The sequence below is a fragment of the Gadus macrocephalus genome, chromosome 15, assembly GCF_031168955.1.
Source record: "Gadus macrocephalus chromosome 15, ASM3116895v1".
Lineage (NCBI taxonomy): Eukaryota > Metazoa > Chordata > Actinopteri > Gadiformes > Gadidae > Gadus > Gadus macrocephalus.
The window spans coordinates 18,976,284-18,988,641 of record NC_082396.1 but is presented as its reverse complement, the minus strand read 5'-3'; the positions used below and the strand labels follow the sequence as shown (position 1 = coordinate 18,988,641).

The 12,358-nt window shown below is 44.7% G+C and overlaps 1 protein-coding gene and 1 long non-coding RNA gene across 2 annotated transcripts in view; one reads left to right on the top strand and one right to left on the bottom strand.

Annotated features, from left to right (window-relative positions):
* The window catches only part of LOC132472981 (transmembrane protein 26-like), a 277,070-nt gene that overhangs the window by 135,645 nt on the left and 129,067 nt on the right, over positions 1 to 12,358 (bottom strand). The gene's annotated exons all lie outside the window — the stretch shown is intronic.
* LOC132473422 (uncharacterized) lies at positions 6,354 to 8,053 on the top strand. The gene is made up of 5 exons (XR_009529373.1): positions 6,354 to 6,599; positions 6,679 to 6,826; positions 6,918 to 7,153; positions 7,288 to 7,552; positions 7,779 to 8,053. It is a non-coding gene; the product is annotated as an uncharacterized LOC132473422 (long non-coding RNA).

The following is a 12,358-nucleotide window of genomic DNA, read 5'->3' as shown; positions in this document are numbered from 1 at the left end:
TAATCTCTCTCTCCTCCTCCAGTATAAACTTTATCTGCCTCCAGTATAAACTATCTGTCCTGGTATAAACTTTCTCCTCCCCCTCCAATATAAACTATCTCTCCTCCTCCGGTATAAACGATATCTCTCCTGGTATAAACTTTCTCCTCAGGTATCAACCCTCTCTCTCCCCTCACGTATCAACCCTCTCTCTCCCCTCACATACTCTCTCTTTCGTGTATAACGGTCTCTCCTCCGGTATGACAGCCTCTCTCCTTAGAAGGAGTAGCCTATGTAAACCACTACACTAGACAGCACTGCGCCTGGGCAGGGCATGACGTCACAAGAGTACGTGAACTGTATCTTCATGTGAACATGTAGAAGCTATAATTCCGAGCCAGGGAGGCGGGCCTGACTGGAAGTCAAAAATAATCCCACAGTGTCTCTGCAGACCAGAGCTAGCCGTGAGTGGGAGGATCCCGGGAGCAGGCTGTGGTTCAAAGCCACAAGTGGGAGGGACTAGGAGAGTAGATTAGTCCCTCCTACTAAGACTATTAGTGGGCAGCTGTTAATACATGTTACTAAGAGACCCAGTCCGACTCCGACTGTGTATTATTCTATGTCATGCGTTGCCTGCCACTGGAACAGCGTGCATATATTTGTTTTGCTAGACGTAGTTAGAAGTTTTAGTTATCCTGATAGCATTAGCACCGCGCGGAGAAGATGGCTTCCAACATTCCGCCACCAGAGCCCATGAAGATGACTGAGCTTTCGTTCAGACTTTGAGGATTATCTGCATGCGGCCGGGATCGACAATGCAGAGAAGCCGGTGCAGGTTGCAACGCTCAGGAGTCTAATGGGTTAAGGATTGCCACCATGTTTACAAGCACAACCTCAGACTCACGGAGGAAGAACAGAGAGTCCGGTGCGATACTAGACAAACTGGGGCAATACTTCACACCCAGAGGCGGAGTGGCCATCGGGAAGATCGGGAGTTTTCCCGGTGGGCCGGTCCATTCATGTGGGCCACGGCAGTAGTTTGGGCCGCGGGCACCCCCTTGCGGCCACTGTACCGTAGGTCACATGAACGAGCAATCGTTCCCCCCCACAACAACTCAGCGCAAGGCCGGTACGGTAAGCTCTCCCGGTACGAAAAAGTGCCCCTCTCCGCCCCTGACCGCGTCTATCAGAAAGAGAGAGAATGGGGCCACAGTACACCGCCTATATCCCCGGCAGACATGAACACGGCTGGCTCCAATTCCCTCATTAGGACAGGAACACTCTAGCTCCTCCTGCAGGCCAAAGGGAACAGCACCAGACACAAACAACAATATACAACAATATCCCTGCTATGCCTTACAGGGAGAGGGAGGAATAGGCCTAGTGCTCAAGCCAGGGCGTCACATCTGGATGAAAGAGAGAAGCTCTAATGCAGTCATGTCATCAGAAGGCAAGCTCGGCAACTTGCTAATTTCTGCAGCCAGTTCCTTTCCATCAATTTCACCTCCATCTCCAGTGCTTAATGCGCTGCAGAGCTTGTCTCACTGGTTGCTCAATTCCACAGCATCCATTTATTTGAAATTGAGAAGCACTCCAAATTTGGCTCTCACCTCACCCAGTGTTTCAAACCAATCCTTTAAGGATCCAATGGTTCTGTCAACAACCACATTGAAGAATGCAGTTTCTAGCATCTTCATGTTATCCTCAATAGGCTCGGTATGACCCAACCTCTTCTGACACACTTTGGGCTTCAACCTTTGTCAGAGGGTCTGTCACTTTTTCCCTGACCTCCAACAATTCCTCCCTTATGTTAGAGTCATGGTACCGTACAGCTTCTATGCTGTTGACACGGCTCTCCAAACGTTTGTCACTCCAAGGCTTCAGTGCAATAGTCACATGTTCTTTTAGGATTGCCCATCTTTGTGGGGCTGCTGAGAAAATATAATATATTATATTACAAAATAGTAGCACAGGTCTATGCTTGAGACACATTTATTTGAGCCTTTTTATTCTGTCCTAACAACTGCGTCCTTGCAAGGAGTAGACAGATAGATAACTAGAAAGAATGTGGAATGATAAAAGCTCCAGAATGTTTCTTCGATGCAACGTTCTTTTACTGTTTACATTGTTGCTCTCATTCTTTTTCGTAAAACTATAAAATAAACAGAAAGACATCAAATTACCATATGTCAAATGTATGGAAGCATATATGTAGCAAAATTCAAATGGCAATGCAATTTGCAATTACATTCTGCATTTGACAATTCATTATGCAATTTTATAATGCAATTTGTAAATACGTTATTCAAAGTGTATTTTAACATGCAAAGTGACAATGCAATCCTCAATTAAATTTGCAAAAGTTATAACAATACCAATAGAATAACATTTTGTCAAATTCTTTGAGTTCCTTTGTTCAAATTGAAAAGCTATAGCGTACCCGTGATTGCAATCCACTTCGCCACGCTCCGTGTGTTGCGATATTCAAATGACATTTCAATCCGCAAAACGGAATCCAAAACGGAATCCAAAACGGAATCCAAAGCGGAATCCAAAACGGAATCCAAAGAGGAATCCAAAGAGGAATCCAAAACGGAATCCAAAGAGGAATCCAAAACGTCAGCGTCTGGGCGGGAACTACGTCACTAGCTCGTAATTTCCTTGTTCACGTTCGTGTCAGGTCCATGGTCACCAATGGAGGAGATTATTGATGCGCTCCGAAGTTTGGCAGATGATGTTGAGAACAATCGTGTTCAAGACACAGATGCAATAGATAGAGTGCGTGTTCTGGGAGATAGGATAGACGACCTATCCTCACTGGTACGTTTTGACGCCAGTGTGGCAAACACAAATATTTCCCAAGTGATACAGGTACTGGGTGCGAATTTGCGAAACATAGGGTCGGGAGACCCACCGTGGAGATACCCTTGGAGGCAATAGAGGGATACCTCTCCCATGGCCTAAAGGTGCAGGAGATCGCAGACATGTATGGTGTCCACAGAACCACCGTACACCGCAGAATGCAACAAAATGGACTCAGGTCAGACACACCGACACGCACGAGGGGTGGGGGGCATGCACCACTCTATCTTTTAAGGGAATTTCAAACATGACCATTACAGTATGTATCCTACAGTATCGTATGAGGGGGGGGGGGGGGGGGCTAATGTAACTACAGGTGTGGGATGACGATTATGTGTGTGGCCAGTATGGTAACTGTCTGGCAACACTTACACGTCAGCAGTGTTGGGGGTAACGCGTTACAACTAACGCGTTAGAGTACTCTTATTCGTTTTTTTCAGTAACGAGTAACCTAACGCGTTAGTTTTGCGAATTCAGTAATCAGTAACTCGTTAATTTCCAAAATAACCACTCGTTACTCCGTTACTTTAAGAATTTCCCTCGATAAGGAAAGTAAAGTCCCGGGTTTTCTGCATTTAGTCAGATGCTGCTGCCCTGCTCCTTGCATCTCTCTCTCTCTCTCTCTCTCTCTCTCTCTCTCTCTCTGTGTGTGTGTGCGCGTGCACCTGTGTGTGTAAGCTACGTGTGTTTGTACCGCGGCAAGATGGCCGAGAAGATAGCCTTAGATTCCTGGAGGTACGCTCATTATTTTGAGTTACAGAGCGAAAAGGACAAGAAGAACATAGTGGTCAAATGCAATCTGTGTGCAGGTGGAAAACTTCTGTCAACTGCCAAAAACTCAACCTCGAATTTAAAAAAACATCTCCTCAAAACACCCCTCCACCAAGTTGGTCGGACGTCCTGCCGAGGGAATGGAGGACAGTGGTGGTGCTCTGGCTGCTAAGCAACAGCGTCTTAGTTTTAGTGCTAGCTCGGCTGTGGCTAAAACGGTGTCCGCCAGTGAAATCCACAAGCTTGTGGCTGGTTACGTAGTTGAGGAGATGCTCCCTATTTCTACTGTTGAGTCTCCATCTTTTCGTAGAATAATCAATAAAATACCAACGACAAGCAAGACAGGGGGAGCGATGCCGGATCGAAAAACCTTTGCCAATTACTTAGACAAATGTTATGGAGATATGGAGAAAGAACTGAGAGAACAATTCGATAGCCTGGAATACATCTCTACCACAGCGGACTTATGGACAGCTAATAACAAGAGCTTCATGGGGATGACTGCACATTGGATTCAGCCCTCCACTCTGAAGCGAGGGAAAGCTGCGATCGCGTGTAGGCGAGTGAGAGGAAGGCACACATATGATGTAATTGCCGGGGAGATTGAACAAATCCATATGTCATATGGCCTCGGTGGGAAAGTGACAGCCACGGTCACTGACAATGGATCTAACTTCGTCAAGGCATTCCAGGTGTTTCACAAAACGGCCTCAGACTCAGAAGAAGAGGATGAAAACAGGAGTGACAGTGTTACATTTGAAGATCTGAACAATGTGCTGTCCGGCTCTGATGGTGATGCCAATGACATGATCAGTCTCCCTCCGCATCACAGATGCGCCTCACACGCTGAATCTCATATCCACCGACATAGAGAAATGGTTGTCTTCCAACAGTGACACACGAGCAGTGTACAGGAGTGCCACCGCTAAATGTTCGGCACTCTGGACCAAAGCAAGCAGGTCAGCAGTAGCATCAGAAACCGTGGAAAAATTCAGCAGGAGGAAGCTGCTGGTTCCCACATCAACAAGGTGGAACTCCTTCTACGAAGCTTTGTGTAGGATCACAGACATCACCATCACTGACCTACAAAGCTTATGCACGCAGCTCGGCATGAGGTGCATCACTGACAAGGAGTACCACTTTGTTAAAGAGTACTGCATAGTCGTCAAACCGCTGGCCATGGCCCTAGATATACTTCAAGGGGAGGATAACTGTTTTTACGGGACTACCCTGCCCACACTGGAGGCCCTGATGACGAAAACACTGGATCTAAAGGCCAACCTCTCCCGGATGACATCTGGCCTGCCCGATGTCATAGTCAAGGTAACTTCGTTTTTCTTCTTCTTCTTCGTAATAGGCCTTATAATAATAATAATAATAATATTAATAATCTTATAGCCTAACTGTAGGCCCAAGAGAAAAATGGAAAGGGATGACTTGGGCTACAACTAAAAATGATGTCATAATAAATAAGTAGAAATCAAGAAATACAGAGAAAAAAAGAAGGCTTAAAACCAACAGGATGCAGAAACAATAAGGCGTATTATATGGTGATGACCTTTAATGAACATCGATTTACAGGTTTCAAATGAATTCATTTTAATATCTTGCAGGCCATAAAGACACGTTTTGCATCCACGCTGGATAGCAAAGAGGCTCTGCTGGCTGCAGTGACAATTCCTAAATTCAAACTGCGCTGGTTAAGGGATGAGGCCAAAAAAGACGCAGCGAAGTGCATGCTCGCTGCCGAGTGTCGTGCCCAGGGTCATCCACTGCCAGAGGAGCTGCCACCCGCACCTGTCAGCGGAGGAGAAGACGAGTCCGACTTTTTTTCATCATTTACAGACGACAAAGAGGACTCAAATTCGGTGGAGACTGAAATTGCTGATTATCTTAAGTCAGGAGTCGAGATCGACACATTAAACAAGTTCCCCACATTCAAGGCGTTATTTTTACGCTTCAACACCCCAACACCCTCCAGTGCGCCTGTGGAGAGGCTGTTCAGCCTCGGGAGTCTTGTTCTCACTCCTAAAAGAAATCGACTATCAGACAAACGTTTTGAGCACCTTCTTCTCCTACGTTTCAACCATTACTTTGGTGATGAATAGGCTAAAGGTAGCCTACGTGATTGTTTTGAATGTAAGGGCTATAGGGTCACACGAACATTTTCAGTTCTTCAATGTTTTTTTAGTGCCATGCACTGTTCTTTTGTGCAACGCATACGGTTAAATTGAGTTAAATTTCCAATTCTAAAAGGTTGCGTGCCTACCTGTTAAGCGCTTTGTTAGGCGCCTGCACTTGTAAAGTGGATAAGCTATGTGTGACGCACTGTTCTTTTGTGCGCAGCCAATACGGTAAGCTACATTCTGTTAAAATAACTGCCTGTTACCCGAGTATGTTATTCATGGAAGCTGTTCAAATGATCAAAGGATGAATGCCTGTTAAATAAAACGTGCAATATGATGACTGTCTTTCCTGTCATTATGCTATAGGTTCATGATTGATTCATAAACAGTCAGCACTGTTGGTGCATCTAAAGGAGGATGTGTGTTGTTGTTGCGCTAGGCGGACACGCACGCACCCCAAACGCATTTTAATTGTTGGTAACGCACGAGTACTCTAGCGCGTTTCTTTTATTTATAGGTAACGTAGTAACGTAACGGATTACTTTTAATTGATGGTAACAAAGTAACCTAACGGATTACTTTCAAAAGTAACGATACCCAACACTGCACGTCAGTAAAGTCAAATATTTCGCTGGCCGACGAAAATAAGTTTCTCTTCATCAATTACTATGACCACGTTTGAGAGTGGAACAGTAACTCATCACAAACATTTTTTTATCCCTTTCCTAAGTGTGTCAGACATGTATTCTGAGATGAGTGATACGCAGCTGGACGCCCTGGTGCTGGAGATCCACAGGATCCATCTGTGTGGATACCGAATGTTGCGATACCATCTCCAGGGAAGAGGCCATCTGGTCCAAAGTATGTCCACCTACATCTTGTACCTATAAGCACCCGACTGATGCTGTTGTTTGTTCTTGATTATCTGTGCTATGTGAAGTTCACAGAGTACGCCAATCCTTAAAAAGAGTGGACCCAGAGGGCACAGAACAAAGAGCCCTGGCCAACCGAACTCTACATAGGCGGCAATATTCAGTTCCTGGGCCCAACTGTATGTGGCATATTGATGGCAATCACAAATTAATACGGTACGTAAATTAATGTCAAATAATCCAGGCAAGTATTTGACATTAGTTATAGTTCAGTAAACTTATACAGCTTTTATCCTTTAACAAAAAGATGGAGATTTGTTATCCACGGTGGGATAGATGGCTTCAGCCGCCTAGTGGTGTTCTTGTCAGCAGCCACCAACAACCGTACCACAACAGTGCTGGATGCTTTTCTTGGAGCGGTCAGGCAGTACGGTGTGCCATCTCGTGTCCGAGAGAGAACTTTGAGGTGGCATATTAAATGGTGGACAACTGCGGACCCAACCGCAATTCCCACATAACTGGGAGGAGTGTGCATAATCAAAGGTAAGTTGAATAGGTTATTGAATTGTACCAACAACCAACCAAGCTCTTTTGGCTTTATACATCTTTTACAACTCAATATTTTAAAGTCATAGAGGCCATTTTATGTTAATTAACCTCTTTTTTTTGTATTTAAGAATTGAGCGACTTTGGAGAGATGTTTACACACAAGTGCTCGATCTCTTCCACACTCTCTTCCACGAAATGGAAGCATCATGGATGTTGAATCCAGACAGTGAGATCCACCTCTTCGCTCTCCACTGGGTTTTCCTGTCATTGGTCCAGAGCCATCTCAGGCATTTCCAAGATGCCTGGAATTTTCACAGCCTGAGGACTGAAAATAGCCAGTCACCCTACCAGCTGTGGCTACGCAACATAAGTGCTGTTGCTGATCCCCCAGAGGTAGGTTCAGCTATAAATATGGGCCCAAAACTAGGATATTACAATAAGTAAATTGTATTTGAAATTTGAAATTTGAAATAGGGTTTCCAAACATCCACATAGAGGTTATGCAACTCCTAATTCTGTTCATGTAATTTACTCTGATGGTGCTAGCAATGTCTTTGTATGCATCTATGTAGATTGCTATTGCTCTGATTGCTGGTACCGTCTGGTATTGTTTCCTAAGGTTGACGATCTTTATGGTGCCAGTGTAGATGGTCCGGACCTGGAAGACCTGGCTGGAGTCGACATTCCGGAGATCCAACTACCACGTGACCTGACTGCTGAGGAGCTCTCACGATTGCCTCAGCGAAATGTTTCACTGAATGACGCTATTGCTGTTTACAGCTCAGTTGTTGAGCAGTTACATGACATCTTTCAAACAGCATGATGTTCTCTCCAAGGATTTGTAAATATTTGTTAATATTTGTAAATATATATGAATCTACCTTCCCCTTTAAATGCAGTGTATGCTTAATTTTTCCTCATCCAAACATACTGCAGTTCCATTGGCATGAACTGAACCAAAATAATATAAATGAGTGACAATACTGTGACAAACTAGCTTCTGCCTATTGAGCTTTGCTTTTATTAAAAAATTAACTAATTAACTAAATTCAATGCATGAAACGCCCTTTTTGGCATACTTAGAAAACTGCGGTTTAGCTCCAGCAGCAGGGACGTCACTAGGATTTAGATGCTGGGGGGGCTTAGCCCCTAGCAGTGCCCGAAATGCATGTGAAAAATGTTCATCACATCTTTAAAGTGGTTCTTTAATTCATATTACAGTAGAGAGTACAGCGGAGCATCTATCAGGGCCTGTTTTCTCTTACTCTGCCTGACGCCGACCCTTCAGAAAATGTAACGTTAAATGACCCCTCACCCCTAGCCCCTCCCGCCAGCGCTCTCGGAAACTATTTTAATCCAAAAGACAACTTCTAATTGTATTAGTATTTATTTCAACTCATACTCTGGCTTATTCGTTTAAGTGTAGGCATGTTACGATTTCCTTGACAAAAAAATAAATATATATATTTTTTGTAAAAAAAATTATATCTAATTTTTTTTGTAGGGGGGGCTTTTGAACATCTTGGGGGGGCTTAGCCCCCCCAAAATAGGCCTAACGACGTCCCTGTCCAGCAGTGAATGATTTGGATGAAAGTGTATAATAATATAACATTGCAAACTGCGAAAATGAACAATATGAACTAAAAAGGTAAGACAAGGTAAAATGATAGAAACCAAGACCCAAAACCTAGATCCTTCCAAAACCAAACTTAGTCGTGCTCATGGCTGCCCCCAATTTAAAACAAAAATCCCTGTAGGAACCACATCCTGTTGGGATTTTCAATGTGGTGAAACAGGTAGAAGCTGTCGGGTAGGTGGCATCCCGGTCAACACTGACGTACAGCTCGTTCGGCAGCACCGCCCACCCCGTTCAAAACTCAATAAGCTGCTGCAGTTCGGAGGATGAAGCTAAGGAACAGACAACAAAAAAAAACATTTTGCTTGAGGTTTGTGTGTGTCTGTGTGTGTGAATAAGTGAGAGAGAGCACTGTAGCTATTTCTCACCTAAGCTGATGTACTTCCGCAAGTAAGCAACCACACTGCAGTAATCATCAATTTCTTCCTCTTCATCGCTGTCTGGTTCTGGCCACACAATCCGTTCTATTATCATCTGAAAGAGAACATGAATTATAAAAACACGACCATGCAAGCCCTGTACATGGTCTGTAGGCACGACAGGTTACCTCTGGCTCCAGCTCTGCCTCTACAGATCTGGGGAACAGGGCAGATGCCAGTTCAGGCCGTTCCTTTAACATTTCCAGGACGCGTGTGTCCTTCAGCCCTTTCCGCAACTGCACTATTTGCCTCTCACGTCTGACAATTACCTTTAGAAAGGAGATGGCACCAGAAACCATATTTAGCAGCATACTGTATCCAAGAACACATTTACTGTACATGTAAATAGCTTTCTTATTATTTTTATATTTGATTGGGCTCATACCCCATGATGGAGGGTTTGTTGTGCCAACAACCTCCTGTTGTTCTCTGTGAGATTGGGCAGGTCCCAGCTGAGGGCCAAGTGGTTCACCTGGTCCACATTTTCGGGGGTCAGGACAGTCTGGCTTTCAAGCTGTAAGAAAGCAGTTATCATTGTATACAACACTGGTCAACAATTAGATGACACATGGGCAGATGAAAAGAGGCAGCACAAATTGAATTGTTACACTTTCAAGGCTGACAATCTCCACAATGTCCAAATCTGGACAATCTTCCAACTGCAAGACTGCAGCATCTATGGCCCCCATGTCCTTGCTGGCCAGCAGAGGGAAAAGGCACTGGCCCATCCCACTCAAAAGTGGACCCCGATTTAAAAAAGAATGTCAGATTATTCTCCCTGCCACGCGGAACAGATCCCCCTGGAGCAATGGCAAGGAGGTGGATGGGACCAAGTGGTCTGCCGCTCCATTGAACAGAATTGTTTTCCCACCAGTGTAGTCTAAGGAGATAAACCAAGAACGGAGCTATGAGCACATCCGTATATCCACATACATTCAGAAACATAAAACTTAACATTGACTGACCAAGGTGTAAATGTCGGCCTGTTTGGAGCTTTTTCAGGCATAGCGAAAATAAATATTTCTTCACGCCATCCCCAATTGCACAGTCTCCTATCATATACAAAACAATCAAAAATTCTTGAGGATTGCACATTTTAGGTGTGTTACTAGGTGTAGTAGATGTACCAAACAATACATATGTACATGTTTGGTTCAGCATGGAGAGGGGGGGGGGCTAACTTGTGGTATAAAGGTAAAAGTTCAAGTGCTTTACCGAGTGCAACTGAGTAAGGAAGTCGCAGGTGAGGATGCATAGATGTTTTAGTTTTTTACATACCCTTGAGTTGGACTTCAAAAGGACGGGTCCAATCAATATTTGTCTGCTTGTAGAAGCCAATAATTGCTCTTTCTCTGTCCTCTTCTGTGACGTGCATGTCCAAAGTAAACTTTAAGGTTGGTTTCTTTTCGGCATCTTTGAGCAAATGGGTCTGAAACATTTTGGCTGCTGCCTTGGTATCTGGCTCCAGCTTCCATTCTAAGTATTAAACAAGTAGCATAACCCTTACATGAAATAGCGGACACAAAAGAGATGGATACGCACATCTAAAATCATATGCAGTAAATCTAAGCTACAAAAAAATGAAATCAACTGGATCAATAAAGGACACATTCAACAAATCAATACAGAACCACATAAAACTGATCGTAATGTAGGGAAAGCACCTTCATTGCAAATCTCTGACACTCTGCCAGTGGACGAGGTTGAGGCAGCTGAGGTCTGGGCAGCAGAGGTCGAGGCAGAGGACTGGGCAGCTGAGGTCTGGGCAGCTGAGGTCGAGGCAGAGGACTGGGCAGCTGAGGTTGAGGCAGAGGACTGGGCAGAAGACTGGGCAGCTGAGGTCGGGGCAGCGGACTGGGCAGCTGAGGTTGAGGCAGAGGACTGGGCAGAAGACTGGGCAGCTGAGGTCGGGGCAGCGGACTGGGCAGCTGAGGTTGAGGCAGAGGACTGGGCAGAAGACTGGGCAGCTGAGGTCAGGGCAGCGGACTGGGCAGAGGACTGGGCAGCAGAGGACTGGGCCGAGGTCTGGGCAGCAGAGGTCTGGGCAACCGAGGTTGATTGTTGATGTGAACTGTAAACACAGACAGAGGGCAAGAATAAGACAAAGGCAAATAAAACATTTCACAGGTTGTACAATGGAGCTATCTCTGTTCACTGTATTGCACATGACTGGAAAAGGAAGTCCATAAGGCATTGTGTCAGGTCTGTTGCGTAGTAAAATTGTATAATTGTTTGGATGACTACCTACATTTCACAGACATCAATGTGGTCTTGGATGCTGGCCATGTTAATCGCTTGACCACAGAACATACACTCCACCTCACACTGTGTGTGTGGCCCGGGCTCCTCTGTCTGGGAGATGGTCTGGAAAGACAAAATGAAGTGAAGAGAAAGAGTTAGGTGAGCTGGTGTGGATCAGCTGATGTGGGCTGGCTTTAGCATACTAACAGCTGATATGGTGGGCTACAATTTAATTTACAAAGAATTACATACTACTCTACAACAGGAACTTACAACAAATACAGAGATTAGGTGCAAGATTAACCACTTGATTAGAGAATAGCAGTAGGGCAAAGGAAAAGGAAGGGAGAGTCCATGGCTAAATTAAATACATAGCCTGCCAGAACTAATGCAGAATGCTCAATTTGACATACAGCACATGATGGATAGAATGGTAGATATAGACAATCATGCAAAGTAATTAAAGTCTTCATAAACAAAATATTGTTACCTCAAGATCAATATCCCTTTGAAGGGGCCTGGCATAGAGAATTGCCTGCCCGATATTTGCCGTACTACATAAGTAGTGTGTACCCTTCCCTGGGACAGTCGATGGGGATGAGGCATTTTGACCTTGTAGTTCCCCTGGCCCTCAGGAGCTGGTATCCCCCACAGTCCCTAAGGGCCGGATAGTTAAATAGCATAATTGCAGTGAATTCTGTAGCAGTGCAGAATTTATCTGTAAAAAGAAATCAAGAAATCAAGTGACACAAACAATTGTTAATGGTCTGGATTTACAAATGTACAACCTACCTGCCTAGTATTGGCTCTGTCACGTTAAAATTGTACCGGGGGCGAAAATTGTACCGACCTACATCATCAGTTGTCCGTTGCCAGGCAACGGACAACAGATTACGTAAGGGG